The 27675-nt window shown below is 44.5% G+C and overlaps 1 protein-coding gene across 4 annotated transcripts in view; it reads left to right on the top strand.

Annotated features, from left to right (window-relative positions):
* Positions 1 to 2910: 2910 nt before the first annotated feature.
* The window catches only part of TANGO2 (transport and golgi organization 2 homolog), a 148487-nt gene continuing 123722 nt past the window's right edge, over positions 2911 to 27675 (top strand). For 2 of the 4 annotated variants that reach the window (XM_074292857.1, XM_074292830.1), the window contains exon 1: positions 2914 to 3130. The gene's annotated coding sequence lies outside the window, so the exon portion shown is untranslated. Of the gene's footprint in view, positions 3131 to 27675 lie in introns of all 4 variants that reach the window. The other 2 variants (XM_074292867.1, XM_074292838.1) reach the window with 2 other exon arrangements.

Genomic DNA, 27675 nt, shown 5'->3' with positions numbered 1-27675 from the left:
AACTTGAGGTGGAGGCGAGGAAGGGAACTCCAGGTGGCGCCATAGTGCACCGGGGAGACCAGCTGAGTTCCAATCTGGCCTCAGGCATTACTGTATGCTCCCAGACAAGTCACTTCATCCTTTTTGCCTCAGTTTCCAGGGTTCTAGAGAGAGCCTCAGTGCTGGAGGCAGACTCTCCACCAGGAGGCTGAAATACTCTCCAGGGTAAAACTTGCTCTCTTTATGGGGAGAAAGCAGCCATGGACTTCTCCCTAGGCCGATTCACTCCTCCAAAACTATTTAGGACATGGCCACTGGTTTCTGCTCTTCCCCCAGCCTGGAACTCTTTTTCCCTGTGTGACAAACGGATGGGAAGGAGTTGAATCTCTGGATAAGAAATAAAATCCTGCCTTTGGAGTTTCTAAAGTGTGTCTACTAACCTAGCATCCATTCTTTCTCATTTATCTTTATCTATCCATCTTTCTATCTATCTATCTATTTATTTAATTTAATAGTTTTTATTTACCAGTTTTGTGCATGGGTAATTTTACAACATAGACAATTGCCAAACCTTTTGTTCTAATTTTTCCCCACCTCCCCCCCCCCCCATGGCAGGTTGACCAATACATGTTCAATATATTAGAGTATATATTAAATACTATATATATATATGTATATATATATATATATATATATATATATATATATATATATATATATATATATATATATATATATATATATATATATATATATATACATGCTAGCATCCATTTGTGTGGTACAGAAATGGTGAGGGGTCACCATTTAATAAAAAAAGCTGGAGAGAGCTCTAGAGAAAATCAAAGTTTATTGTACATTCTCTCCAGAAGGGCCTTCCAGCAGACAATCGAAGAAGAGAGGAAGCGCCTCCTGTGGGCAGGACAGCCCCTTTTATCCCTAACGCAAAACACCCCCTCCCACCACTGGCCTTCATCCTCATTGGCTGAGAGTCTTACATTCTAAACACGAGATCTGCCCACGAAATTGAACTTGACCAATAAGTACATAGTTGCCCATATTTGGCTGAAATAGGGAGGAGATATCATGAGAAGGGACCGCAATTATGCCCTTGACTCCATGTTCAGAGTCCTTCTGGCCTACTCAAACTCTGAAGTAGATGACGCCTTACTCGATTTTCACAACTGTCTTGAAAGATCTCACCTCATCTCATTCACATTCTTACCAGTATATAAATAAATCTTCCCTGCATTCATCAGTGAGTCGGTGGAGTTCTTGGTAAGATATTTTGTTTCTTCACCTCCAATCCAGCTGTCCAGAAGCATGGATAGCCTTCCAGATCCTCCCTAAAGACCCCTCAGGAAAGCACACCCTACTCCCTGAGGTGGGGGCCAGAAGGAGAAGGCCCTAAGTGAAGTTTCCCCTTAGGATCAAGGATCCTCAGACACAGACTCAGCGCATGTTCCAGAGAGGTCTCTTCCTCCAAGACTGGGCTCATTTCCGAAACTCATTCGGAGGTTTCCTCGGAAGTGGGGCAGGGCGGTGGGGGCCGCCTCGGAGAGGAGCTACGGGTCCCGAACCCTCGCAATGAGACGAGGCATGCGCACTTCAGAGTGGAGTTGTCTCCGGGACAGAACACCTTCCGGGATGGCTTTAGGGAGGATGGATCCCTCCGAGACAAGTCTCTATCTGGGATTCCCTCGAGGTCAGGAGGTCGCTTTAGAGGTAGGAAGCTCCTCAGAAATAGGGCCCGGGTTATTCCCCCGGGGATGGAGACAGTCTCTTGGCAGACTAAATGTTTCCCTAGGGATTAAGAGCCCAAGTGTTCCTTACCCCGAGGTTTATTTACCTAAATTCAGAATTTCTTTATTTAGCCCTGGGTCAAGGTTCCCTCCTAACCTGGGAACTCTCCCAGATGCAACAGGGGCCATTTCTTTAAATCTGGACAGGCCGGCTGCTCGGTTTCCTCCCGTGAGAGGCCGCCTCGCGGCCCGGAGTCTCTCACACTTGGAGACGGGGTATTTCCCTCACCGACGGGGTTTCAGAACAGAATCCCAGGTCAGGCAGCAGCCTCCCCCAAGCGCCCTCAGAGATGGCGTTGTGGGCTCACAGGAAGTTCTCCTCCGAATGGGGCTGTTTCCCCCGTCGAATTTCAATTCCTTATGGCTCATTTTCCTCAAGGACACGGAAGCCCATTATAGGGCTTTCTTTCTGTCGCGGAGGAACGACTCCCTTTATTTTCTTTGTAGAAAGACCCCTGGCCCAGAGCTGGGTGATTGTTCTGCAGACTCCTCCTTTCCTCACAAATAGTCCTCCCCTCAAAATGGTCCTCCCAGTCCCGGCAGAGTTCTTTCCCTTTAGAGCCGGTCCATTCCTCCTTCGTCAGGGTCATTACCTCCCGTGGGATGCCTTCCCTCCACTCTGCTTTCTTTCCCTCCCTGGGACTCATTTTCCCCAGGACTAGGGCTTCTTCCCTCAGGGTTTGGTCCCCGTTGTGATTCTTCTCGTTTGGGTTTATTTCCCTGGCTGGGTCTCGTTTTCCCGAAGCTGGGGTTCTTCACCTCATTCGGGGATGAAGCCTCACGTGGGGTTCACCCCCGCCCCCACCCCGTGGGGTGGGCTGCCCCCCGGCCGCCCACAGCCCGCACAGCAGGGTGTGAGCGCTCAGGGACCGCGGCGCGTCCCCCGGGATCGTCCCGGACCAAGTTTATTGTTCTCCGGGATTTGTTTCCGCACCGCAGGGTGGAATCTCCTCCCCCCACGAGGTTTCATAGATTCCACTCAAAGGTGGTAGATTTCACCCACAGCTAGTCTATTTCCTTTCTTCCTCCCCGCCCCTCACCTCGCACGCCCCGCCCTTCGGTCCCGCCCCTCATCTCGCCCCGCCCCTTTCAAGCTCCCAGGGTCAACCGCCAGCGCGAGGCTCTGTACAGAGGGCAGGGAGGAGGGGCCCGAGGCTGGCTGAACGGCGGAAGCTCTGACCAATCGACATCTGACTTGGACTGTGACTCCGCCTTCTCCTCCGTCCCACCAATAGAGAGCCCGGGGGCGGGTCCAATGCACAGTCCCAGGAGGGGCGGACTCCGGGAGAAGGCGGCCGGAAGTCAGAGCGGTTTTGACAGCAGGGGACTGCGCGGAGGAGGCGGCGGAGGTGAGTGTGTGCGGATCGGCGCTGGCCGGCGGGCCCGGAGGTGACCCGAGCGCCCGGGAAAGCCTTCGCCCGATTCCTGGCATTTCCGAGGCGCTTTCGGGACCTCCCGGCGCCGGCGGGGCGGGACGGGGCCGGGCTCGTTTGTCCTCGTCGTCCTAATAATAGCCGCGGTGACATCTGTCCGCATGCCTGAGGAGGGAGGGGCCGCGGCGGCGGCGGCATGCCCATTTCACAGGTGGGGAAACTGAGGCTGTGCGCAGTGACTCGTCCAGGGTCACCCAGCCAGTGCGAGTCCGAGGCTGGATTCGAACTCAGCTCCTCCTGCGCCCAGCCGCAGGACTACCCCGAGCGTTCCCAAATTACAGTTATTTTATACACACTGTTACATTGTACTTGTGGGTGTATGTTATTGTGGAGACGGTGCAGAGCGCTGGACTTTAGCTCCTTTGTCCCATTGGGGATAACTGAGGTACAGCCCTGTGAAGTAGGAATTGTGGGCGCTGACCCCCCCCAGGTGATTGTTACACTATCATACTCCGTTACAGTAATATGATCTAACACTGGCTGTGCTGTGGTCCCGTAATACAGATGAAAAAACTGAGGCCGGACGGGGAGGGTCTGCACCCGTGACTGCATCCTTGGAGGCGCTCTTCCTCTTCGGGGGCTCCCTCAGAGTCACTCCAGCACAAAGTGGCCCCAAGTTCTGCGTGGGTCGGAGCCCGGGGCCTTCCCCAGTCTTTCCCTACCGTAAAGACGACCACGTGGGCCCTGGGAGGCTCAGCCATGCTCACCCCCTGAAATTCACCCCCTGAAACGCGTCTGTTACCCACTGGCCACACCCATCTCGGCCTGTGACTTTAAAGGGATCAGGGCGACTTTGACCACAGAGATGGATTCTGGTCCCTTAACGGCGCCATCTTGGATCAGTCTCAGCACAGTCTGGCAGGCGGCGGGCCGCCGGTGCTTGTCCCCCTTTACAGAAAAGGAAACTGAGGCTCAGGGAGCGCCCAGGGAGATTGTGAGGTTCAGGGAATAATAATGGGTTATTGCTAAAGCTGACTTTCCTATAACTCACCCAAGCTTCTGAATCGTGTTATTGCCTTTCAGATGAGACACCCACCTGTAGCATGTAGTTCGTGGGGTTTCTGTGACATTCAGATACCTCAGGAAACCAACAGAGCATGTGAGAGCCGGGAGAGGGAGCGACGCAGATGTGGGCACGGGCCACACCTGGGAACGGCCCTCACGGCCCGCGCCCGCCCCTTCTCATTTTTTTTCCTGAGTCTGGGGTTATGTGACTTGCCCAGGGTCACGCAGCCCCGGCATGAGGGGATCTCAGAGGTCTTCCCCTGTGTAGACCCCGTGACAGGCCCAGGGTCAGATGGACAGCAGCCAGGTGATGCTGGAGCCCCGGCCTCTCCGACCACAGCTTACTGCTCCAGGACGCCCCGGTTCAGATCTCATACCTTCTTCTAACTGCTTAATGATCATGGGCCAGTCACTGGTGCCTCGGACCTGATTTCTTCATCATTAAAATGAGAGGCCAGGGGGCAGCCAGGGGGCGCAGTGGATAGAGCCCCAGCCCTGACTCAGGAGGACCCGAGTTTGAATGTGGTCTCAGACACTTAACTCTGCCTGGCTGTGTGACCCTGGACAAGTCACTTAACCCCAGCCTCAGAAAAAAAGAAAAAAAGAGGTCAGCTCATTCCTGAACAAAAACAGTACAAGGTCAGCCAGCTTTTGCCTGGAGGCCGCTGCAGGGAGCCCAGTCGGGACCCATCCCTCACTTGCCCCTTTACAACTCTGGCTCACACTCAATTTAATTCATTTAAACAGTTTTTAAAGTACCTGCTATGAATAAGACACTGCTATTAGGCCCTGGATTATTTCTAGGGTCTAGTAAAGTAAGCCTTTTTTCCATAGCCCATCACATAAATGAAGAGAGCTCTTCCCTCTATTTTTCTCTCCCTTCTGTCTCCTCCCTTTCCCTCTCCTTTGCCTTCTTTCCATCTTTCTCTCCTTCCTGTGTCATAACTTCTCCCAATTAAATAGCTCCAGTACACGTTCTTCTTAGATGTCTTCCTTTGGACATTGTCCAGCCTATTAATGTTTTTTCCTAAACTCTGGCACCCAGATATGAGTGTACTCCTCTGTGTGTGGTATACCCAGGGCAGAGGGCAGTGGGATTTTGACTGTACCCTCTCTTTCTCACCCTCCCCACTCTCAAGCCAGCGGAGGGTCCTTGATGGATAGAAAGCTGGGCTTGGAATCAGAAGACCTGAGTTCAAATGCAGCTTCAGGCATTTACTGTGTGACCTTGGGCAGGTCACCCTGTTTGCTTCAGTTTCATCAGCTATAAAAAGGGAATAATAATAATAATAATAATAATAATAATAATAATAATAATAATAATAATAATAATAGCTCCTGCCTCCCAAAACTCTAAGGGTCAAGTGTTTAAAAAAAAAAAAAAAAGTGTGACCCTGACCAAGTCACTTTACCCCAATTGCCTCATGGGGGAAAAAAGGAAAAAATAAAAAGGCATAATATTAGTTAAAAAAAAAAATTAGTACTAGCTAATAGTAAACACCTAATAAGTAATGTTAAATACCTAATAATAGTAAAAACTTAATAATAATACCCTCCAGCTGTGGACATAATGCTTCTTACTCAAGCTGAAGATATAAGTAGGTTGCTTTTTTGGCTGCCTTGAGTTAGTAATCCATGAAAGGCTTCTTTGGATGATCTGCTCTCTCTAGCCAGACCTTCCTAATCTGGTTCTTGTAAAGACCCAAGTCTGATTTTCTGGTTCTTTCTTTTAAAGGTCACCGCCTTCTCAGGGTTCTAGGCCACCAAGATCTTTTTGGATCCTGACTCTGTCATGACATGTGCCGGCCATCCCCTGCAGCTCTGGGTATCTGCCAGTTAATAAGCTGACTCTCTAGGCCTTTGCCCAAGTCATTCAGAAAAAGGTCAGGTAACTTAGAGCCAATCCTGCTAGCTGAGGAGCCCAGCACCCCCCTCTGCTTCCCCCAAGTCCCTCGGGATGGCCATTCCTTCCGCCTCCTTTTGATATGGCTCTGGTCTCTTATCCCTTAGATAAGGGCCAGCTTGGCCCAGGAAAGAAAAAGCATTTAAGCTCTTACTAGGACAAAGTACTCTTACAAATGACTCTTGGACCAGCTAACTTGCCACAAGCTGGAGGAAGGATCTCAGCTTCTTTAGGGCTTGATGGGAAGCCATCTTCTCTAGTATCATTCCCACCAAAAACCCCTTTCAGTTCTGATGTTGAATTAGTTGATGAGACTCTTCTTTTGGGGTCCTCAGTCTTAGGGGCTGGAGCACACCCAAGGACTGCTTCCTCCTTCCCTCCACCAGAAGCAGGGCTTGGGACCTTGGATCTAGGGTCAGTGACAATGGTGGGGCTGGTATATTAGACCCTTCTCCACGTGAATCTTTGCTGAGAGGAAATAGATGGGGGTGAGGAGAGGTAGGGAGACAGCCATCATGGGTGCTTGGGTACGGCGCCCATGATGGGCCAGGATCTGAGGGCGGCAGGGGCGGTTTGACTGGCTTGATTTCTCTCCCTCGGGGCCTTTTGGCTGGCTGGACTGCCCAGGTGTGCCATTTGGTCTTGGTTTGGGGAAAAAAAAAAATGATCAGAATAAACGACAGGCTCACAAACATGTAGTTTGCAGACTTGTCCCTTGGCCTTTTTCATGAGTACCGGGTTGACCTTTGTCCTTTTCCAATTCTCTGGCACAGCCACAGTTCTCCGTGATCTTTCCAACTTCAGTGACTGTGGTTTAATGTCATTTACTTCTATTTCCCCAGGCTGGGGCTGTCCAATTCAGAAAGAAGGAGGCGACAGAGTAACTTTTTCTTAAAATGTGATTCTTTACATTTGATTGTATTTCTTTTTATTTTGCTACATGGTTTCCATTTACTTTCAATTTGGTTTGGATCACCCTGAGGAGTGGTGGTGGTGATGATGAGGGTTGGGGTCCCTTTAAGATTCCTTTCTAATTGCCCAACCTTGATTCACAAATCCTGGTCAGTGGTAGGGGTGGGGGGGACACCACAGGTTTGACACAGCTCTTGCAAGTCCCTTGAACTCCTCTAAGGCAACCTTCCTATTTCCTAATTTATCGGGGTTATGCTTGTAATACCCTATGTGCTATTTTTGTCCTGCACTTTCCTGTCCAAAGATGTTTCCCTTGGCAGAGAAAACAGAAGCAATAGAAGAGCCAGCTGCCCTTTGTTCTGTTTTCCCAATTTCCTCAAATAATAGTGTGGCCTTTTAAAAAAATTCTCTTTGTTCCCCCCTCCCCATCTAGCATAAAGCAACGAACCTTTTTTATATGTATTCATTCCTTAGCTTCTCCACCAGCCTTCACTTATTTTTGAGCTTAACCACATATCCCTACATGCCATGCTTCTGTATTAATGCTCCATTATCTGCTCTTTAATGTATACATAACCTGTATCTTCTATACATCTTCATATATTCTTTGAACATTAAGCTTAAGCACATATCCCTACATACCATGCTTTTGTATTAATGCTCCATTATCTGCTCTTTAATGTATACAGCACCTATATCTTCTATCTCTTTGAAATCGAAGTTATTGGAGAGTATCCTGTGCAAGCACATCGTTTTCTTTAGATTAGTTGGTTTCCAAATGGGAAGGTGCACATTCACAGGGAGTCTGCAAGGTCATCCATTGAGATGGAGGGAAAAATATTAGCCCTCATGTTTATAATTTTTAGTTTAAGATCTAAAAAACTTAAATCTCATTAATATTTTGTACATGGTTGGCATTGGCCTGGTGTTTCCTGTAGGAAAAGTGGAGATTTGACAAGGGCACCCCACTCATTTGTTTGCTTTCATCATATTGTAGTATTCCCCCATAAGCAGATTTACAAATTATCTATCTAGTTTGAAAGAAAGTAGCCGGCACAAAATAAATAGACGGTTTAAAAAGACTCTTACAAAGAAACCGGGAATAGAAAATGATACTAATAATTCAAACACAAACAAACAATGGCAGAGCTAATGAATCTACTCCTAGTACAGGCTCTAAGCCATTTTGTGAGATAAAAATATCTGATCAGATAAGAAATTGGATAAAAACAATCAGAAATGATCAAGATTATTTGAAATGTGGATTTACATATATTTTCATTAACAATGTCCCTCACTCCTTTATACCTTGAATTTTTAGTTAATGGTAGCATGAAGTGATCAAAATGAGCACATTTAAAAACAAAGCTTTTGTTCCAGAAAATGATCTTAGTCCTATCTGAGCATTTGCCACCCAAAATTTCCTAACCCGATTGTCCTGAATAAGTGTTAGTTTGTTTTGAACCATTTGGAAAGACTCAAAAAGCAACATCTTCCCATTTCTTTGCAATAACAACTAGTTGATTAACATCAGGGAAGATGGAAATTTACTAGCCGGATTTCTACAAACCTTTTACATTATGATGGTGTTGGAAAAAGACTCCTCATGATTAATTTGGCACCTTTTCTCTTTGGAACTAGATCTTTGCCACATCTTTTTCTGCAGTGATAACCATTCAAACCAAGTATATAAATAAATGCATTTGAAAACTGGGCCTTTCAATTAATTTTCTGTAGGAACTGCACAATCTTGCTAAGCCAAGATTTTTTAAAAAGATATAAAAATTATTGCCAAAAATTTTAAGTGAGTGAAAATATTTTTGTTCTATTATAAATAAAAAAAATGCTTAAAATATGGCTTATTTCCTCTTTATTTCCTCCTTTAATTTCTCCTTTTGTGTATTTTTAGAATTCTGCATAATATGTTCACACATTAGGACATGCTTATAATTTGCAAGAAAGATAGATTTTAGGAGTACATACTCAAAAAATTTGCCACAGTGATAGACACAGGGACTTTGATTTCTCTCTTTATAACCTAGAACTATTTGACTTTCTTTACAAAATCTGCTGGACTCCCCAAATCCAAAGACTTATCTGATATTGCCTGATTGCCTTAACTGATTAATTCTGAAGGCCCTTACTGAATATAACCTTCTGATGCTCAGAACTCCTGAGCCGTAGAGATCCCTTAGCCTTAACCTACCTTCTCAGGAGCCAGGTTTCCAGACATTGTTGCTACTGTTGTGCTTGGATTTTTGTGCCTTCAGAATTTCATCCTCGAAAACTTCCCATCTCTCCCTGGATGATCTCTCTGTAGAATTTTATTTTATGCAATCCTATTTTTTTTTTTTCTTGAACTCTTTGAAATCTGCTCTCCCAAAATTTTCAGGGCACGTCAGACTGTTTTGATCTTTTGTCTATTTCTCCCAAGTTATATATTTAGAGTGGTACTTTCCCAAAGGGTTCCCATTATTTCCAGCCAGATTCTCCTACTGGGGAGATCCAGAATATAAAATTCCCATCTGTTGTCCCCTTCACCTTTTGAAGGAAGAAATTCTAATTAAAGCAAGTCAAGAAATTATTAGCTGGTCTAGTTTTGATAGAATTCTAGCAGATGTTGGGGTCATTGACATGTACCCATCACCAGGTGCTATAGCTTTGGAAAGCCTCTCCAGATTTCGGCCTACTTCTCTTTTTCTTCAGGTATTTTGTTGTGTTTTCTGCTAACAATATGGTCTCCTTTTCTGCCTCTCTTGCTATTCCCCAAAATGGATGCTACCATGCATTCCCTTATACTGTCTGAATTTCTGAATCACAAGTGTTTATTTTCTTAACATATAATGCTTCTTCACACTTCGCTTTGCTACTCCTCGCCACCCTCCATTTCTTCTGTATAGGATAAACCATTCCAGAACCACAATCTTTTTGTTTTTTAATTTAAAATTTTATTTTTTTTAGGTTATACATGTATGTTCATGTTTTTTACATATTTCAACTTGAGTCATGTTAGGAGAGAAAAAAACAGAACAATAGGGGGAAAAACTGCAAGAAAGGATGACAATCAAAGGGGTTTGATTTTAATTGAGTCTCCCTAGTTTTTTCCGGCTGTGGGTAACATTTTCCATTCAAAGTTTATTGGAATTGCCTTGGATCACTGAATTACTGAGAAGAGCTAAGTCTATCATTGTTGCTGTTGCCATGTATAATGATCTGGTCCTGCTCACTTCCCTCAGCATCAGTTCCTGGAAGTCTCCCCTGGGGGCCACTCTGAAATCATTCTGCTGATTGGTTCTTACAGAACAATAATATCCCATCACATTAATTTACCATAACTCACTCAGCCGCTCCCCAGCTGATGGGCATCCACTCAGTTTCTAGTTTCTTGCCACTACAAACATTTTTTGCCTGCGTGGGTCTTTTCCCTTATTTATGTTCTCTTTGGGTTACAGGCTCAGTAGAGACAATGCTGGATCAAAGGGTATGGTATGCCTGTTAGGTTCTTACTAAGTGCTAAGTTGGTAGTTAACAATTCTCTAGCTCAGAATTCACACCTTTAAAAGCAGCAAGTTCATTGGTTGTAAGTAATTCCCACAAGCCCCTGGGAGTACCCACAAGTCCTTCTCTGTGAGCAGGTTTCTCGGGAAGCTTCTGGAGCCTCCAGCCAGAGCAAAGGCAGAATCTCATCCTCTTCTTCCTGAATCCTGGCTCTGAATCTCCTCGAGCTTCCCTGAAGTTCCCTCTTAACTACCAACTTAGCACTTAGTAAGAACCTAACATATGCCCACTCCAAAACCTTTGGATAATCCTTTGGGCAGAGTTCTAGATTGTTTTCCAGAATCTAGAACCACATTCTAATGTGGCTCTCACTCATCTCACCACATCTCAGTGACACCTCTGAGGTCAAATTGGCCTCTTTGCATTAGTATTTCCACTTCATTTGGCTTTTTTCCTCTTATTTTGTACATTTGTGTATGGACATCTAAGGTCATGCTTTTTTTTTTTTTTTTTTTTTTTAAATCATCTCCTTGCCTGGATTTTGTCTCCTATAAACTCCTTGGGTGACTCAATCAACCAGTCAGTCAACAAGCAGTTATTAAGGACCAACTCCCTGCTAGATACTGAATTTTGCATTGGTGATTACAAATATAATGAATGAAACAATGTCAACCAGTCAGTCAACAAACAATTATTAAGGACCAACTCCCTGCTAGATACTGAATTTTGCATTGGTGATTACAAATATAATGAATGAAACAATGTCAACCAGTCAGTCAACAAGCAGTTATTAAACACCAACTCCCTGCTAGATACTGAATTTTGTATTGGCAATTACAAATACAGTGAATGAAACACTATCTACTTACAAACAGTATCCACCTTCTACTGCTACATCTCTATGTTCTAATAGCTATAATATTTAGCTTCATGGTTACTTTCAGCAGTGGATAGAATGCTGGGCTTGGGAGTGAGGAAGTCCGGAGTTCAGATGTGGTCTCGGACATTTCCTAGCCGTGTGATCCTGAGCAAGTCCCAGTCATTTTGTGTGCCTCAGTCTCCTCATTTTTAAAATAGGGATAACAGGGGGCAGCTAGGTGGCGCAGTGGATAGAGCACCAGCCTTGAATTCAGGAGGACCTGAGTTCAAATTTAGTCTCAGACACTTAACACTTCCTAGCTGTGTGACCTTGGGCAAGTCACTTAACCCTAGCCTCAGAAAGGGGAAAAAAAATAAAATAAAATAAAATAAAATGGGGATAATAGTACCTCTCTCCCAGGATGGTTTTGAGGATCAAATGAGATTATAATTACAAAGCATTTAACATGGTACCTAGCACATAACAAACATTACAAAAGTGTTAACTGTTAGTAGCTGTAATTCTGAAATACTTTGGGCTGGATTAGTCAGCCAGGCAAACACCTTCTTATGGGCTCTTTGCTTATTTCGCCTCATCCCTGGCTGCTTTACTGTCATTCCTGAATTTTGTATTTAGAAATACAAATCCCACTCTCAGATGTCATCCTCTCACCCAGCTGTTTGTCCACTTCCAAAATAGGCCTTTGTGAGTCTCTTCAGAGGACAACGGGAATGAAATTATGTCCCGTTCCCCTGCGGCTCTCGGTTTCTTGTCCAAGATTTTGTAAACTTTCCGCTTGCTTTCTCGGTCCCTGCTGCCAAAATCTGCGCACCCTTGTAGTGTGCTGTGTGCTAGCAGTGGGGAGTAGTCTTTCATTTTGACAAGTCTTGGGAGATTCTGCCTTATTCTGGATTCATGCCCCGAGAAAACAGCAGAGCTCTCTTATTGTTATGAAGTTAAAAAAAAAAAAAATAGCTGCTTCAGTAGCCTTCAAAGCCAGGGCTTTTTCTGGCCTCTTCCTCTGATGCTGATAGGCCCCCATACACAGCTTCTTCTTGGGCACGGACAACTCCCCTGGCTTTCTTAGTGGTAAGGATTCTGAGGACCTTCCTCTTCATTCTCATCTCTGTGACAGCTTCCCAGCCTCCAGCCTCCTGCCTTACAGAGTCAAAGATTCCCTCTCAGCACTTCAGGGCCATTGTCCTCCCTGGCTTCACATCAAGGCCCTTATTCCATTTTTCCAAGGAGTATTTCATTCTCCACGATAACCTGGAGAATGGAAAGTGTTCCCTTTTATTTTCAAAGTGGAAAAAGAGCCCTAGGTGGAAGCCATTTGCTTATTCTATGGACAGAAGAACCTTGCACTGTGTACTCTGTGCTGCCCATGCAATCTAGTGAGATTCTCAGTTCCCATCCTTCTTTTTTATTTTTAAAATTTTAAAAATTTCCTCCCCATCCTTCTTGTGAGAAGATCCCCTGAGGTCTGCTCTGGCTTCTGCTTATGGGCACCTGCAGCTCTGCAGTTATTGCCCATTCACCTTTGTCAGTCACACTTGCCCTCCCTTACTAACCATGCACCTCTTATCCAAGCCTTCCTTCTAGAGGCCCTCCCTGCTTCCTTCTCCAGCTCTTCCTTCCTTCAGCTGGAGCCTTTTTTCCTCTTCCTCCTTCTCTTTCTCCTCCTCTTCCTCCTCCTCTTGGAACTTCAGCTCTCTTTCTGGGTCTTCTCTTCCTGCTCTTCCATATTTGTTTCTTCCTGAGGCCTTCTGCTTGGGTCTGCCTTTTCTTCCTCAGTTCCTTCTGCCTAATTATCCATTTGCAGCTTCTGTTCGTATCATCCAAATTTAGCCTGTCCTTCTCTGCAGCCTTTTCCCCCAGAAGCTGAAGTGGAAGTATCCTGAAATGCTCTTGGGATGATCTGGGTTAATCCTGAATGAATGAATGAGACATTTCTTACTCTATACAAAGTATTGGGTGAAGTGCTGTGAATACAAAGAGAAGAGTCAGGAAGTTCCTTCTCTCACAACCTAATGGGGGAAGATAACGCATGGCAGATTTTGATCTTCCACTCAGACAGAAAGGGCCCACAATCCTTAAGGGAAGCTGCAAAGTATAACAAGTCCTGGCAGTTACAATTACCAGTCTGTCCTAGGCCCAACAGAGTACCTTTGACCACTGACCTTTGCAATGTCATCTCTACCGGGCTTGCCTCCTCTGAGGCCTTCAAAGGCCTCTGGCCATGATCTCTTGAATCTATAGTTTAATAACCGGTAGCGTGCTCAAGAACAGCCACGTGTAATCTTAAAAGCTTTTATTATACCTACTCACATAATGCCCTGACTTGTTAACTCCTTAGTGAACACCTGGTCTGAAGATCCACGTGTTCACTACCAAACTCCTTACCTCTCTCGGCTATCCATCAGCTTGGCTCAGCTACCCCAGGTTAGGGAGCCAGGTTAAAGAGCGACTTGCTGCCTGCAGTGGGCTTATAAAGGACCTGTGAGGTCACACACACAGCCAACCAGCAAGAGAGCCATCACCCATTACGAAGCTATTTCAATATAGCCAGGATTCCACCCACAGGGCAGTCCTATATCCACAGAGATTACTTCTGGGCCACTCAATCTCCTATTGTGCTGTGGCCTCCCATTTATTTATTTGTTTATTTATTTATTTGTTTATTTATGTATTTGTTTATTTATTAGTTTTATAGTTATAATTTTTTTTGACAGTATATATGCATGAGTAATTTTTTTAAATAACATTATCCCTTGTATTCATTTTTCCAAATTATCCCCTCCCTCCCTCTACTCCTTCCCTTAGATGACAGGCAATCCCATACATTTTACATGTGTTACAGTATAACCTAGATACAATATATGTGTGTAAATCCAATTTTCTTGTTGCACGTTAAGTATTGGATTCCGAAGGTGTAAGTAACCTGGGTAGATAGACAGTAGTGCTAACTACTAATCACTTCCCAGTGTTCCTTCTCTGGGTGTAGTTGTTTCTGTCCATCATTGATCAGCTGGAAGTGAGTTGGATCTTCTTTATGTTGAAGATTTCCACTTCCATCAGAATACATCCTCATACAGTATTGTTGTTGAAGTGTATAGTGATCTTCTGGTTCTGCTCATTTCCCTCAGCATCAGTTGATGTAAGTCTTTCCAAACCTGTCTGTATTCGTCTTGCTAGTCATTTCTTACAGAGCAATCATATTCCATAACCTTCATATACCATAATTTACCCAACCATTCTCCAATTGATGGACATCCATTCATCTTCCAGTTTCTATCCACTATGAAAAGGGCTGCCACAAACATTTTGGCACATACAGGTCCCTTTCCGCTCTTTAGTATTTCTTTGGGATATAAGCCCAATAGCAGCACTGCTGGGTCAAAGGGTATGCACAGTTTGATAACTTTTTGGGCATAGTTTCAGATTGCTCTCCAGAATGGTTGGATTCTTTCACAACTCCACCAACAATGTATTAGTGTCCCAGTTTTTCCACATCCCCTCCAACATTCATCATTATTTTTTCCTGTCATCTTAGTGTGGCCTCCCATTTAAAGGATCCTTATAGCCTGTCTGGGAATGCCATTTCTGCTGACAAATCCATATCAGTTTCTGATGTTAAGTCACTTGAGTGTGCCAAGGACCTTAATGGCAAAAACTTTGTGTTTTGGGACTTTATCTGATGTGGCTGCATCTCCCCTGGTAGGGGTGTGTGTGACCCAGAACGAGGGCTATGGACACTGGGCTTTTTGGTTCAGGGTCTGTGGCTCTCTCCATCAGCATACAAGGGGCAAGAACAATGAAGGTGGTGGGGAAATAATACTTAAGCTTCACCATTTCTTGCTATTTCTAAGACAGTCCTGACAACGGTAGTCTAACATCCTCTCTTGTCAAGTTTTATAAATGAGTTTATGTTCTAAGCTGGCTTCCATAACTCTGGGAAGGCAAAGAAGAGGAGCTATATGTGGGCTAAGGCAGTTTTCAAGTTCTTTTGTTCTCCCTTATTATGGTAACTAATTTGTATCATTAAACTTGTTTAGGAAATGATGTTAGTTTGAGTGTTCTTTTATTCAGTTCCCATTTTTTGGTACCAGTCTCCTTATGTAAGTCTGGTTGGAGTTGTGTGCCTTATCATCTCAATATCCATCCTTGTTCTAAGAAGTTAATGGTGTGGCTGATACTGATAACTGACTGGTAAGACCAGTTGTTTCCTGTCTATTAAGAGACCAGTTTCATTTTTTGCAATGTTATTCAGAACTTGTCATCATGTGGGAGGTGTCCAACATCTATTCCATTTTATGGAATCATGGGGCTTTTGTGTAATCTATAAGTCTTCGTCCTCTTTCATTTATTACTCCTGACCAATATTTAAACAAAAAGTTTTGGAAAAAACAAAAAAAAACCCAAAAAGTTTTGGCTGTCAGGCCTGTCATTTAAGTCACCAAGAAGATATTGATTCAGTTTCAGGGTCTTCTAAGGAAAGCTCCTTGTAGACCGTCTCTGGCATACAGTCGATGTCAATGGCCACAATGCACCTCTCTGTACTTAATTATGCTAGTAGGCAGATATGCCCTAGAGAGCAGACACTTTGTCTTTTAATCCTTTAAAAATAGAATAGTACAATGACTGTAGAATGTCCTTTGTACTCTGTTGAAATAACCTTTAAAAAAAAAAAATCTAGGTTCATCATAATGCCATGTTGTAGGACTTTGTGGATTCAATTCAATAAAACAGGTCTAATAGATTCTGTTTGTGTCTTCTGATATATAGATAGATAGATAGATAGATAGATAGATAGATAGATAGATAGATATAGATATAGATATATAGATATATAGATATCTATATATATCTATATATCTTTCTGCTAAATACCTTGATGTAAATGTTATATGTCCCTGAGTTTCTAATACAGTACTATGCAGGTAGCACTGAATCTTTTATACTATTGATAAATAATACAGTACAGGTGCCTCATAATCACTGGGGGCCTAGTTAACCTCAGAGAACTTTGGGCAGCACACATTCTCCCAAAGCAAACGAGAGGTAAGACTGATAAGGGCAAGGGAGCTGCCAGGGACCTGAAACAGCTCTCTGAACAGAAAGGAAATTGAAAGGGGAATCTGAGCTTGTTCATGGATGAGGTCTCCCTGACACTCAGGGACAGTAGGATAGAGGTAAGGAGCAGAGGACACAGGTCCCAGGGGCTACGGTGGAGACTGAGTGAGTGGGGAAGAGCTGGATTGAAGATTTTGTAATCAAGGCAACCTTTAATCCACAAGGATCTAGTAGGCACTGATAGCATGCCCAGCATTGGGCCAGGTACTAGAGATAGAACTCTAAAAATGAACCGATCCTTGCCCTCAGAGAATTTACATTCTCTCTGGAGGAACAACTGGGACATAAATACACATAAGTCAAAGTTTTGAGGGAGAGCTGAAGGAGCAGTGGGGGAGGGCAGAAAAGGCATTGTGTAGAGGAAGGGGGCACATGATCAGAACTTTGAGAGGTGCAAAGAATCATAAAAGGCAGGTGAGGGAAGATTCCAGGGATAAGGATTAGCCCGACCAGTGTACAGGTATTGACCTGGGAGATGAAGCAGCCTGAGGGGGTGAAACAGCAGGAAGAGCAGCTTTATTGGACCATGTTTTGAGGGAAAGGTATGTGTTTGTGCACGTGTGTTCATGTCTTTGTCTAGTGTGCCGTGTTGATGTGTAGTTGTATATGTGTGTATAATAAGCTTCCAGCAACAGGTTGGGGTTTCAAAAGTTAGACAAAGATGGCCATCTGGGAGCCAATAGAATTTGGGGGTGATATGGTGAGCCCTTCCCTCTGGCCGCTATTTGGAGAATGGATTGGAGAGGGGAGCAGCTCAAAGCAGAATGAGAAGAGGAAGGGACATTCTGGAAAAGAGCCAGTTCAGATGATGGCTTGGCTATATGATAGGGTGAGTTTCTATGTTCTGCTCTTAATGAATATTGCTTTTATTGTTTGGAGATCCCCTTTACCACGGAGCTAGCTAGCATTGAATGTCTCTCTGATGTTCCTGGGGTTTTGAGAATCTGCCTCCATTGTTCAAGATGCATTCAGAAGCACTGCTGCATTTGGGGGGCAGTCGAGAGTGACATGATATGTGTTCTGAATTCTGTTCCAGCATTACATTTCCTTCTAGTGCCCAACCGCTCCCTGCTCTAGACCCCCTTTAGGATTTACAGATTCCTTACCCCAAAGTTCTGGGAGAGAGGGGATACATGTGTGATTATGCTCATTTCAGAAAGTTAAATGAATCTTAGAACTTTGATCCAGAGATCAGTTAGTCCAACGCCCTCATTTTACAAAAGAGAAAATTAAGGTCCAGAGGGATTGGACTTGATGGCAGGACCATAGAGAAAAACAGATCCGGGATTTGAGTCTCGGGTTTCTCGTAGGCTGGCTTGTCCAGGATCCCATGACTAGGCTCCTGGAATGGAATGCCTTCTGACTCCAAGCCTCGTGTTTCTCCCCCACACTGCCCCACCAACTGATTGTATCATTCTGGCTTGTTTCTTCCTCTTAATTGCATGTGCTTACCCATCATGTGATCATCCCAGGTGAGGATAAGGAGCAGGTCCAGATATTCTTGGAGAAACAGTCTCTGTAGACTCCTGGTTATCAGCCGTTCCCAGAAATCAGAGGGAATGTAAGGAGGGCTTGGAAGGCGTGAAATAGTTTCCACTCATCATTGGAGCCTATTTCCAAAACCCCACGTGCGATTTATCCGAGTTAAAGCTCAAAGTTGGCCCTGAAAAATACAGCCTTATAAGATATTAACCCCGCGGGCGAACGAAACAGCTTTCAGTAGATTACATAAAATCGCACGATCTCAGAAACTCTTTCAAAATAAGAACTAGTAACTTTGAAATTGCTTGCTTTCACCCTTAAAAACGGGGAAAGATGGAAACATTTCCCTTTTTAAAAATCAAGGAGGACAAATGGATGCTTTTTTTTCTCTTTGTTCTGTGTCGGAATAACTCCAGTCCTGCACCAAGATGTGCTTGCCTCCCCTCCTGGGGTGGAAAGGCTTGTTCTCTAGCTTCAAGGCGCTTGAAGTGCAGACACACATGCCAGATTTTTAATAGGCTGTGCTCCAATATGAACGCTTATTGCATTCCTTATTTATGCTATTCCCTTCGGATCCAGTAATACCTCCCAGTGGCAGTCAGGCCTAATCAATGTTTCTAAAGCACGATGAAGGATTTAGAACACAGAAATTCTCTAGCTGCAGAATCAGTCCCAGATTCCCAGACCTCCTGTGTTGGAAATACCACGAAGGCCGTCTAGGCCAGCCCACGCCATTTTTGTCACGGTAAAAATGACCGTTTGGTATCCCAAACATTCCCAAATGACTGTATTTTGCAAATCAGGAGGTGGAGGCTGGTTTAGGGCATTAAAATGTTCCTGGCACTCCTAAGCAGATCTCTCTTTCCTAGCCAAGTCAGGAGTTGTCACATTGTGTTCCCAAGTATATTTACCTCTTCCGGAAGAGCAGCCAAGTCTAAACTGATTTCACTTAATGAAATGGGACAGCCTTCTGAGTCCTGACCAGCATATCAGGATCACAATGATGACTTCAACAGTCTAATGCACAGCTAATGAGCAGAGCAGTAATGTAATCTCCACAATATGGCGGACGGAGGGAGGAGTTGGATTATTGATTCCTCATTGTCTTTGCCAGTGGTTCATGTTTGCTTTATGTATTATAGAAAGGCTTAAAAATCGCACACCCAATCTGTTTGCTTAATTGGAAATCAAGACGTTGATGTGTGTGCCTTCCTACGATCTGATTATTCCAACAAACATTGAGCTTTTATTAGTACTGGAATCTACTTATTGGCATTATACTTGGCATTAAATATTTTACAGGCAATTCGAGTTTGTGGAAATTCTGTAGTAAATTTGCCAGTCCATTTTTTGGTTAGAACTCTGCAGAATTCAGTATTTAGACATTTGCGGTTATAGTTAGGATCAGATGATTTAGAACTAGTAGGCCCCTTGGATATCATTGAAATTTATCTCGTTGTTTTATGTGTGAGGAAATGGAGGCCCAAAGATTGAAAGGTACTTGCCCAGGATCACTCTGGTGACCTGGATTTAAAGCCAGTTTCTTGTGACTGCTTGTCTAAGGCTTTTTCCTCTAGCTCACGCTGCCTCCTGCTAGAATACTTCAAGGGCCTGTGATTTTTACTAATATGATTACGTCCATACTAAAGCAGATCGCCATCCTGTCTTGTGTTGATAGATAGTACTTGTGAGTGCTGACCTAGAATACTCCAGTACATTCCAGTAGTAAATCACCTCTCACGTGGCAGATGAGCAGTCTCTTGTGGGGCCTCTACTTGAAGCCATTCTATCCTACAAGGACCTGCCTTAGTTTCTTCTCCATTAGTCTAGCTGTGGAGAATGTAGTCGTTTTTTCCATGTAATTCTTAAATAAAAAACAAAACCCCAAACATCTTCATTTGATCCCAGTACTATTGAGTTATTGCTGCATTTCTTCTCCCTTTCTCAGACAAAGGGTTGACACACTTTCCCCTTTCCCATTTCCACTCATTTCTTATTCTCTTATAGTCCACCTTCCCAACCCGACACTTGACTAAAACGATTTTCTCCAAGATTGCCAGCCTGCCAAATCATGGGCCAGTTTTCATTCTTCCTCTGCCTTCCACAGCCTTGGAGACTGCTGACCACATTACCTCCTGAAGGTTCCTTCCTTTCCTTCTGTGGTCCTGCCCCCTCTCAGTTCTCCTGGCTAACTCTTTCATCTCATTTCTTTTTCTGGGCCATTATTTTATTTTATTTTTGCTCACTAATTCCTAGTATTCTTCGAGGCTTTGTGTTGGACAGAAAGCCCCAACTAGGAAGGAAGATCCCTGGGGCAAATGCATTTGCCCTGGCAGGAGGTTGAGGGAGGTCATACCTTAGCCATCTAGTCCTGGGAAGAGCTGAGGTCATTGGGAACTAATGGTAGTTGAGATGCTGGAAGCACCAGGAAACCATCATTTTTGAAGAGACAGGAAGAAAACTTTGAGTCAGCTTGTAAACTTGAGGAAAAGAAAGTGATTTGAAGGTCTTGAGAGGATGAGCAGGGAAGAAAACAAGGCTTTGGTGGGCGTCGAAAGGTGGGAGAAATGGGAGAGGAAGAGTTTTGGAGCATCCTAGCTTTAGATCCAGAAGGATTCCTAGAGATAATTTATTCCATACTTCTCATTTTTCATATGGGGAAATCGAGGCCCCAAAAGGTTAAGTAAAGAACTAGCCTTTGAATTGAGATCTTCCCCCTCTAAATTAGGTGGACTTTCTACATCATTCCAACAGAAGAAGGTTTCAGAGAGGTAGGGAAGAGGTCAGTGATTGTCAGAGGGGGAGGTGACAGAAGGATGTGCAACAGCCAACAGCGGCCTTTACTTCTGATCCCTGGACCAGGAAGGAGGCTCTCTGCTCCATCCCAGGGGGATCGCATCCTAGGAGAGAAGCCTAATGGCCACAGGACCTTAAGTGGAGTCCAGGGGCAGAGGAAGCATTGTGTGGGGTAGGCTGCAGGAGCTGAAAGAGGATCAGAAAATGGGGAGGGAAGAGCTCGTCGGCTAGTGGGATCTTGTCTCTGAGGATCTCTGTCTCTCTGGAGCATAATTCTGCTGACCCTGTGCCGGTTCCAGCACTGCTCCTGGAGCACTCCCTCCATTACAATTCCATCAGCTCCAATGGGCTCATTATCTCTGTAGTTGTTCGTCCTTCTCGAAAGGCACTACGACATCAGGAAGGTCATGTCAAGAATTGCAAGTGAATTGGATTTGAGTGTGGGAGGGCTGTGAATAGTCACCAGCCTTACCTTCTCCTCTGGGTCCAGTGTAGTTTAGGAGCATTTGAGATGGGCCCAGATACAGTGGGAGATCTCGGCCTTTTTAACAGGTCTTACTTCAAGACCAATGCCCATTCAGTGATGAAGGCTGGGTAAGAAAAGAGGCCAAGAACGGCCTCTTCTACCTACTCAAAAGAAGTCAATCTGGGAGGGAAAGGCCTTTAGAATTTTTGACCCAAACCAGAAACTGGTTGTCATTTACATTCCCTCTGAGCCACCTGGGCCCACACAGGGACCGGATGGGGCGTGGGCTGGGACATTCTGTGGGCCACTCTGTCATCACTGTTCAGGTATATGTGAACTGCCAAATCCCCACGCCTAGCTCAGTCGAGCTGCTGAACAGCTTCGGCAGCACAGCTCCACCTGAAGGAAGGTCTCAGGTACATCTTAATGTCCAAAATGGAACTCCATTTTTCCTAAAACATTTTTATTGATATCTTTTGGTTTTCTCCTGGTATTCTTCCCTATTCCCCTTTGTAGAGAGCCGTCCTATGTAACAATGTTTGGTAATCAAAAAAAGAAGGAAAATAAGTAAGAAAACTGAACAATATATGGGAAAAAGTCTAAATTAGGCCGTGTTCTGAGAATTCTTGTCCTTCCAAACATCCCTTGTCCATCCAAACAAAAATTAAGGTATCACCATACTGGGAGGCAGCTGGGTGGCGCAGTGGATAGAGCCTCAGCCCTAAAGTCAGGAGGACTTGAGTTCAAATCTGGCCTCAGACACTTCCTACCTGTGTGACCCTGGGCAAGTCACTTAACCCAGATTGCCTTAAAAAAAAAAAAAATCACCATCCTTTACAATTGTTTCATTTCAAAGCCTTAGAGCTGTCTTGATTCCTCCTCCTCCCTCATCCCCCATATTTCAGCAATGGCTAATTCTTAGTGAGTTTATCTCAACAGCATGTGTCCCACCTATTCAGCATCTGGACAAGTCACTTCTCTGTCTGACTCAGTTTCTCTTAACTGAAATGAGGATAACAATTGTCCCTCCCTCCCAGGGTTGTTGTGAGGATCAGATATGAGAACATGTGGAGTGCTTAGCACAAGGCCCCTGGCACATAGGGGGTGATCAGTAAAGTCTTGTTTGCTCCCTCCTTTCTCTCTGCTTTCCCTTTAGAAAAGAGTGGGGAGTTCAGACCCTCAGCATCTCTTTCCTGGACTATTATAGAAACCTTATTAGGCTTTCTCCCTCTGGTTTCTTTTCCTCTTCAATCTAAATCCATAGCATTGGTGGCAAATGGATGTTCCTAAGATGCGTAGATCCTTCCCTCCTCCTGAGCAAGGTTTAGTGCTCCCTAGTACCTCTCTCATAAACAAGGAGATCATCTGTCTGGTCTTCAGAGCCTCCCTCCCCATACTAACTTTTGCCCACTTTTGGTCTTCTTCCCTATAACATGACATGATATGGCATAACGGCCCTTGACTTCTCAACTCCCTGTAGTTCCATTGTTCCCCCGTTAGGACCTTCCATTTCCTGGCTTGGGTCCTTCATTCCCGGGGTTTCCTTGTGTGTGAAACGGGCTTTTTCATTTGCCCCTCAAAATTCTTCCCTTTCTTCAAAGTCGAGCTCCAGTACCCTGCCTTTTCCCATCTCCCAAGTTCTCTGCGTCGTCTCCCTCTGGAAATTGCTTTGCATATCCTGTCAATTCTGCTATAATCCGATATAAAATGTTCTTAAAAATCTCTTTGCCATGGAAAATCTTGGGGAATTTATGAGAAAAATGGAGTCAGGGGTCCAACTCTCAACAGATTCCTTAGTGACATATATAAAGGTTAAGAAAAACATAAATGCTACAGTAAATAGTTACCGAGTCCATGGTCTGGGGCTGCTTTTTGGCCCGGCCTTCGCTTCCCAAGGGATTCTGACTGGCAAAGTCCAGTCTATATGAGGCAGCAACCTCCATGAAGGAGGTGGGGGCTGGGCTTGCCAAGGTGAGAGCTGGAGGAGGGGAGAGACTGTCTTTTTCACAGAGGAAGTGAACATAAAATTTACATTATGCTCAAATCTTTCCCTAAAATCTCGATTGCATTGGAACAAATAACCTGTTTTCAAAACAGGGCTGACTTTGCTTTCTGCCATACATAGTATCCCCCTAGCAGAAGGGAAGCTCCTTGAAGGCAGGGACTGTTTCCTTTCTGTTCCTGTATCTCTGGGCGGTTTACCTGGAGATTCCCTTGACAGAATTTCGGGGTCTCCTAGACTATGCTTTGTACTCAATGGGATCTTGTTTATTTACTGTTAGGTTTGTTCCATATGCTGCCTCATTTATTTCATTGCTGCCTTTGGAATTGCCAATTGTTTGTCTTCAGGGCAGATGCTTCCCCTCCATTGACAAAGGTGTGCAGCTTCCATAGTTAGGAAACAGGATCAGCAGTGGCCCAAAGATGCCATGTTGACCTACTAGAAGCTAATGGCCTTTCAGCCTGTTGCTTGGGGGCTTTTTAACTGCTCTTTTGCCTTTTTTTAAAAAAAATAGTATTTTATTTTTCCAAATATAAGCAAAGATCGTTTGCAGCATTCACCTCTGCAAGATCTTATGTCCTAAATTATTCTCCCTCTCTTCCCTCCCCAAGACAGCAAGCAATCTGATAAAGGTTAAACATGTGCAATTCTTCTAAAAAATATTTCCATATTTGTTATGCTGCACCAAAAAAATCAGATCAGAATGAAAAAAAAAAAAAGAAAAAAAAAACAAGCAAACAACTACTACAAAAAATCAAAATAAAAATACTGTGCTTTCATCTACATTTGATCTACATTTTCTGGGTGCAGATGGCTCTCTCCATCCCAAGTCTATTGGAATTATCTTAAATCACCTCGTTGTTGAGAAGAGTCAAGCCTATCACAGTTGCTCATCACATAATCTTGTTGTTGCTGTGTACAATGCTCTCTTGATTCTGCTCACTTTCCCCAGCATCAGTTCTTGTAAGTCCAGGCTTTTCTGAAATCAGCCTGCTGATTGTTTCTTACAGAACAATAATTTTCTATTACATCCATAACTTATGCAGCCATTCACAACTGATGGGTATCCACTCAATTTTCAGTTCCTTGCCATTATGAAAAGGGCCTAAATTTTTTGTGCGGGTATTTTCCCCCCCTTTTTTATGATATTTTTGGGATACAAACCTAGTAGAGACACTGCTGGATCAAAGGGGATGCCCTTTGGGGATGGTTCCAAATTGCTCTCCAGAATGGTTGAATTATTTCACAGCTCCACCAACAATGTATTAGTGTCCCAGTTTTCCCCCATCCCCTCCAACATTTCCTGACATTTTAGCCAATCTGAGAGGTGTGAAGTGATACCTCAGAGTTGGCTTCATTTGCATTTCTCTAATTAGTACTGCTCTTTTGTCTTAAGAGCTCCCAAGTATGGCAGGAGCCTCAGAGGCAGCCAGAGTACACTTCCTTCACATTTGGTGATTTATTTGGACTTGTAGAGATGATCTCTTATCACAAATTATCCTGTCTTTAAAATCAGAAAGCTTGGCTGCTCTGTTTGTGAGGGGAAAAATACCTTGGGGCCATTTTTTTTTTTTCTAAAGATAAAGCTTTTATTGTGAAATTAGATTTTATTTATGGACTTTAGCTCTCCAGGCAGCTTTTTAAAACACAATTGTTCCCAGGGACTAATGCAGTCAGCTGGTGCTAAGGGGCCGACTTAGGGTAGTTCTTTCTGCTCCTTCACAAACTCTTCTCTGTTTGGGGGTCATGAAGGTGGCTGGGGGGCACTGGCAAAGCAAAGACCCAGAGAAAACTTCCCTTGCTTGGCCAGGGGTGGTTTCCTGTTTACAAAAACAATGCAAATAGGGAACCCTAGTGAGACCTGAAATCTCTCTGCCCCTAATCCTGGTGATGATGGTATGCTGGGAGAATTCTTCCTAGGATATATGAGAATACTGTGTAACCAGCCATCATTATAGTTAGCCACTTTTTGTATCGCTGGCAGGTAACCTCCCAGAAGCCCGGGGTTTGGGACACGAGACCCTCCCTCGATTTAGTTGAGGTTGACTTGGCAGAGACCCCAGGACTCTGAAAGTCTGCCAGAGAGGCCATTGGGTATACCTGGCTGTTGAACTAACAGTTCTCACCAACTCAGTGCTAATCACAGTTCTTTTTGTGCTCCCGAGGGACTGAAAGTGTCGGCCTTCCTCTAAATTGTAGTGTCCCCCCTTCTAGTTATAACCTTTGGGATCCCTTCTGTTCTTCTTAGTTATAAATAAAGAAGGTCTCCCCAATGGGTTGATGAGGCTAAATGAATGAAGCTCTTATATCTAGGTGCCATTTAGCAGACATTGGTCAGGTCCTTGCCGTGTCTGTGGTTAGTCCGGCACGGCAAGTTCTGGGCTCAAATGAGGGGAAATTCATACTGCTAAGTATGTGTGATCCCGAGGGAGATGAATGCCTCCCGGAGGAGAGTATAAGGGGAGCAGATCATTGGGGACAGTGTCCACACTCAGACAGAGAACTCTGCCCGCCGTCTCCCTTTTATTTATGGACTTTTGCTCTCCAGACAGGAGATGCGGCTCCCAAATCTATGCGCTGCCCAGCTCACTGGAGTCGATTAGCTCGAAACGGATCCTTTCCTCTCTTTGGGTCCCCACTGTCTGATGAAGCTTCCCTTCCCTTTTGGACTTCACACTCTCTTGAGAGGGAAACCAAACCAAGGAACAGGAAGGATGATGAGTTCCTGGCCTAAGAGGATGGGTCGGAAGAACCTGGAGAAAAGAAGACTGGGAGATGGGGAGGTAGGGGAAATGTAACTATTTTCAAGAAGGAGAAGGCTGGCATCTATAATAGCCTTCTTCTGCTTGACATATTCCCCCTTCTGATCCCTTTCCAGGGTAGAGTAAGGAGCGGTGTTAGGCTACGGGATGGGAAAACCTCCATTTCTTCCCATTAGAGCTCTCTGAAACTAAAACTGGTACTGGGGAGAGATCCCCTTCCCCCTAGAGAAAGTCAAACTAAAGCTGGCTGACTAGTTAGGACCCCTTGGTTGAAGAAGGGGTTTTTGCTCGGTTCTGTGGTCTCTGAGTTAGTGTTACGTGGGGTTCTGACCTCCCCCAGCCCTCCAAACTGAGCTGCCAAACCACCTCAGCAAGGAGAAGGCAGCTCCATGGCTATCTCTGACAAGAGGCCTCAGCCTCAGATTGTAGAACTCCAATGAGGGGAGCCCACCCTTCATTTTCTCATTCAGGGTGGAGATACTTGAATGAGGCTGTCATGGCCCCCTCTGATTCTCCTAGTATCCCCAGACCCTTCAGCCCATTCTCATATGCCTCGAGCTCAAGGCCTCTTACCTTTTTGCCCCAGAGTGCCCTTCTATGGATACTCTCCAGGGAAACCGGGGCTCTAGACATGATGGTCTGACTAGAGCAGAGTCCAGAAGGATCACTTTCCCTATTTCCCAGAAGCTCTCTCCTAGTTCAGCCCCATAGCACAGCAGCAGTTTTATGGCCTCTGACCCCCTCTGAGCAAGCCATTCAAATCCAGAGTTTTTTGGTTTGTCTCTTTGTTTTTCTGGAAAGACAGCCCCCTTACCTTGCCATCTCCATCATCCAAAGCTGACTTTTGAAATGAGATGTTAATATTGAGTTTCCTTCATTGCATCTAGCCCAATAATGTCTCCTGGCAAGATCTAAAAGATCTTGCCTCAGTCCTCCGATAAATCAGCAGTCCTTCCCACTATGGTATCACTGGCAGCTGTGCCTACCTCCAAGACCTTAATAGAAATGGTAAGGAGCATAGGGCCCAGGATAGGTGCCTGACGCACACCTCTGGAGACCTTCAGCCCAATAATAATCTCTTTAAAAAAAAAAAAAAAAAAAAGTCATTTTTATTTTCAGGCCCACATTCTCTTCCTCTCTCTCCCCAGAAAAAGTCAGGGGAAAAAATAAAATAAAACAAACAAAAATAAAAACCTGTTATGAAAATGTGGAATCAAGCAAAACACTTTCCAGCACTGGCCGGGTCCCAACAAAACACCTCTCTCTGCATTCTGAGTCCTTCACTTTTCTGGCTAGTGGGAGTACCAGGTTCCATCTTCCATCCTCTGGGTCTGAGCTTGGTCACTGCCATTCTAACAGCATCTAATTACACTATTGACAAGTCTACAATGCTCCATCTTTTCTGCAATGAATAGCACGATATACTTTATTGGATATTCCCTGAAATCAAGACCACATCAACTGTATTCCTGGCATCTGCTCATTTAACAACCCTGTGCAAAAGTGAGAGAAGGTTAAGGATCTGATCAGGTCCAGCTGGACCACTCAGCCCCTCTTCCTTATCACTCTAAATGGATTCTATGGCACCCTGCTGCCCCAAGATCAACTATAACTGTTCTGCTCAACATTCAAGACTCTTTGTG

This window comes from Sminthopsis crassicaudata, chromosome 1, assembly GCF_048593235.1.
Source record: "Sminthopsis crassicaudata isolate SCR6 chromosome 1, ASM4859323v1, whole genome shotgun sequence".
NCBI lineage: Eukaryota > Metazoa > Chordata > Mammalia > Dasyuromorphia > Dasyuridae > Sminthopsis > Sminthopsis crassicaudata.
The sequence above is the reverse complement of the archived record's forward strand: the minus strand, read 5'-3'. Positions and strand labels throughout refer to the sequence as shown.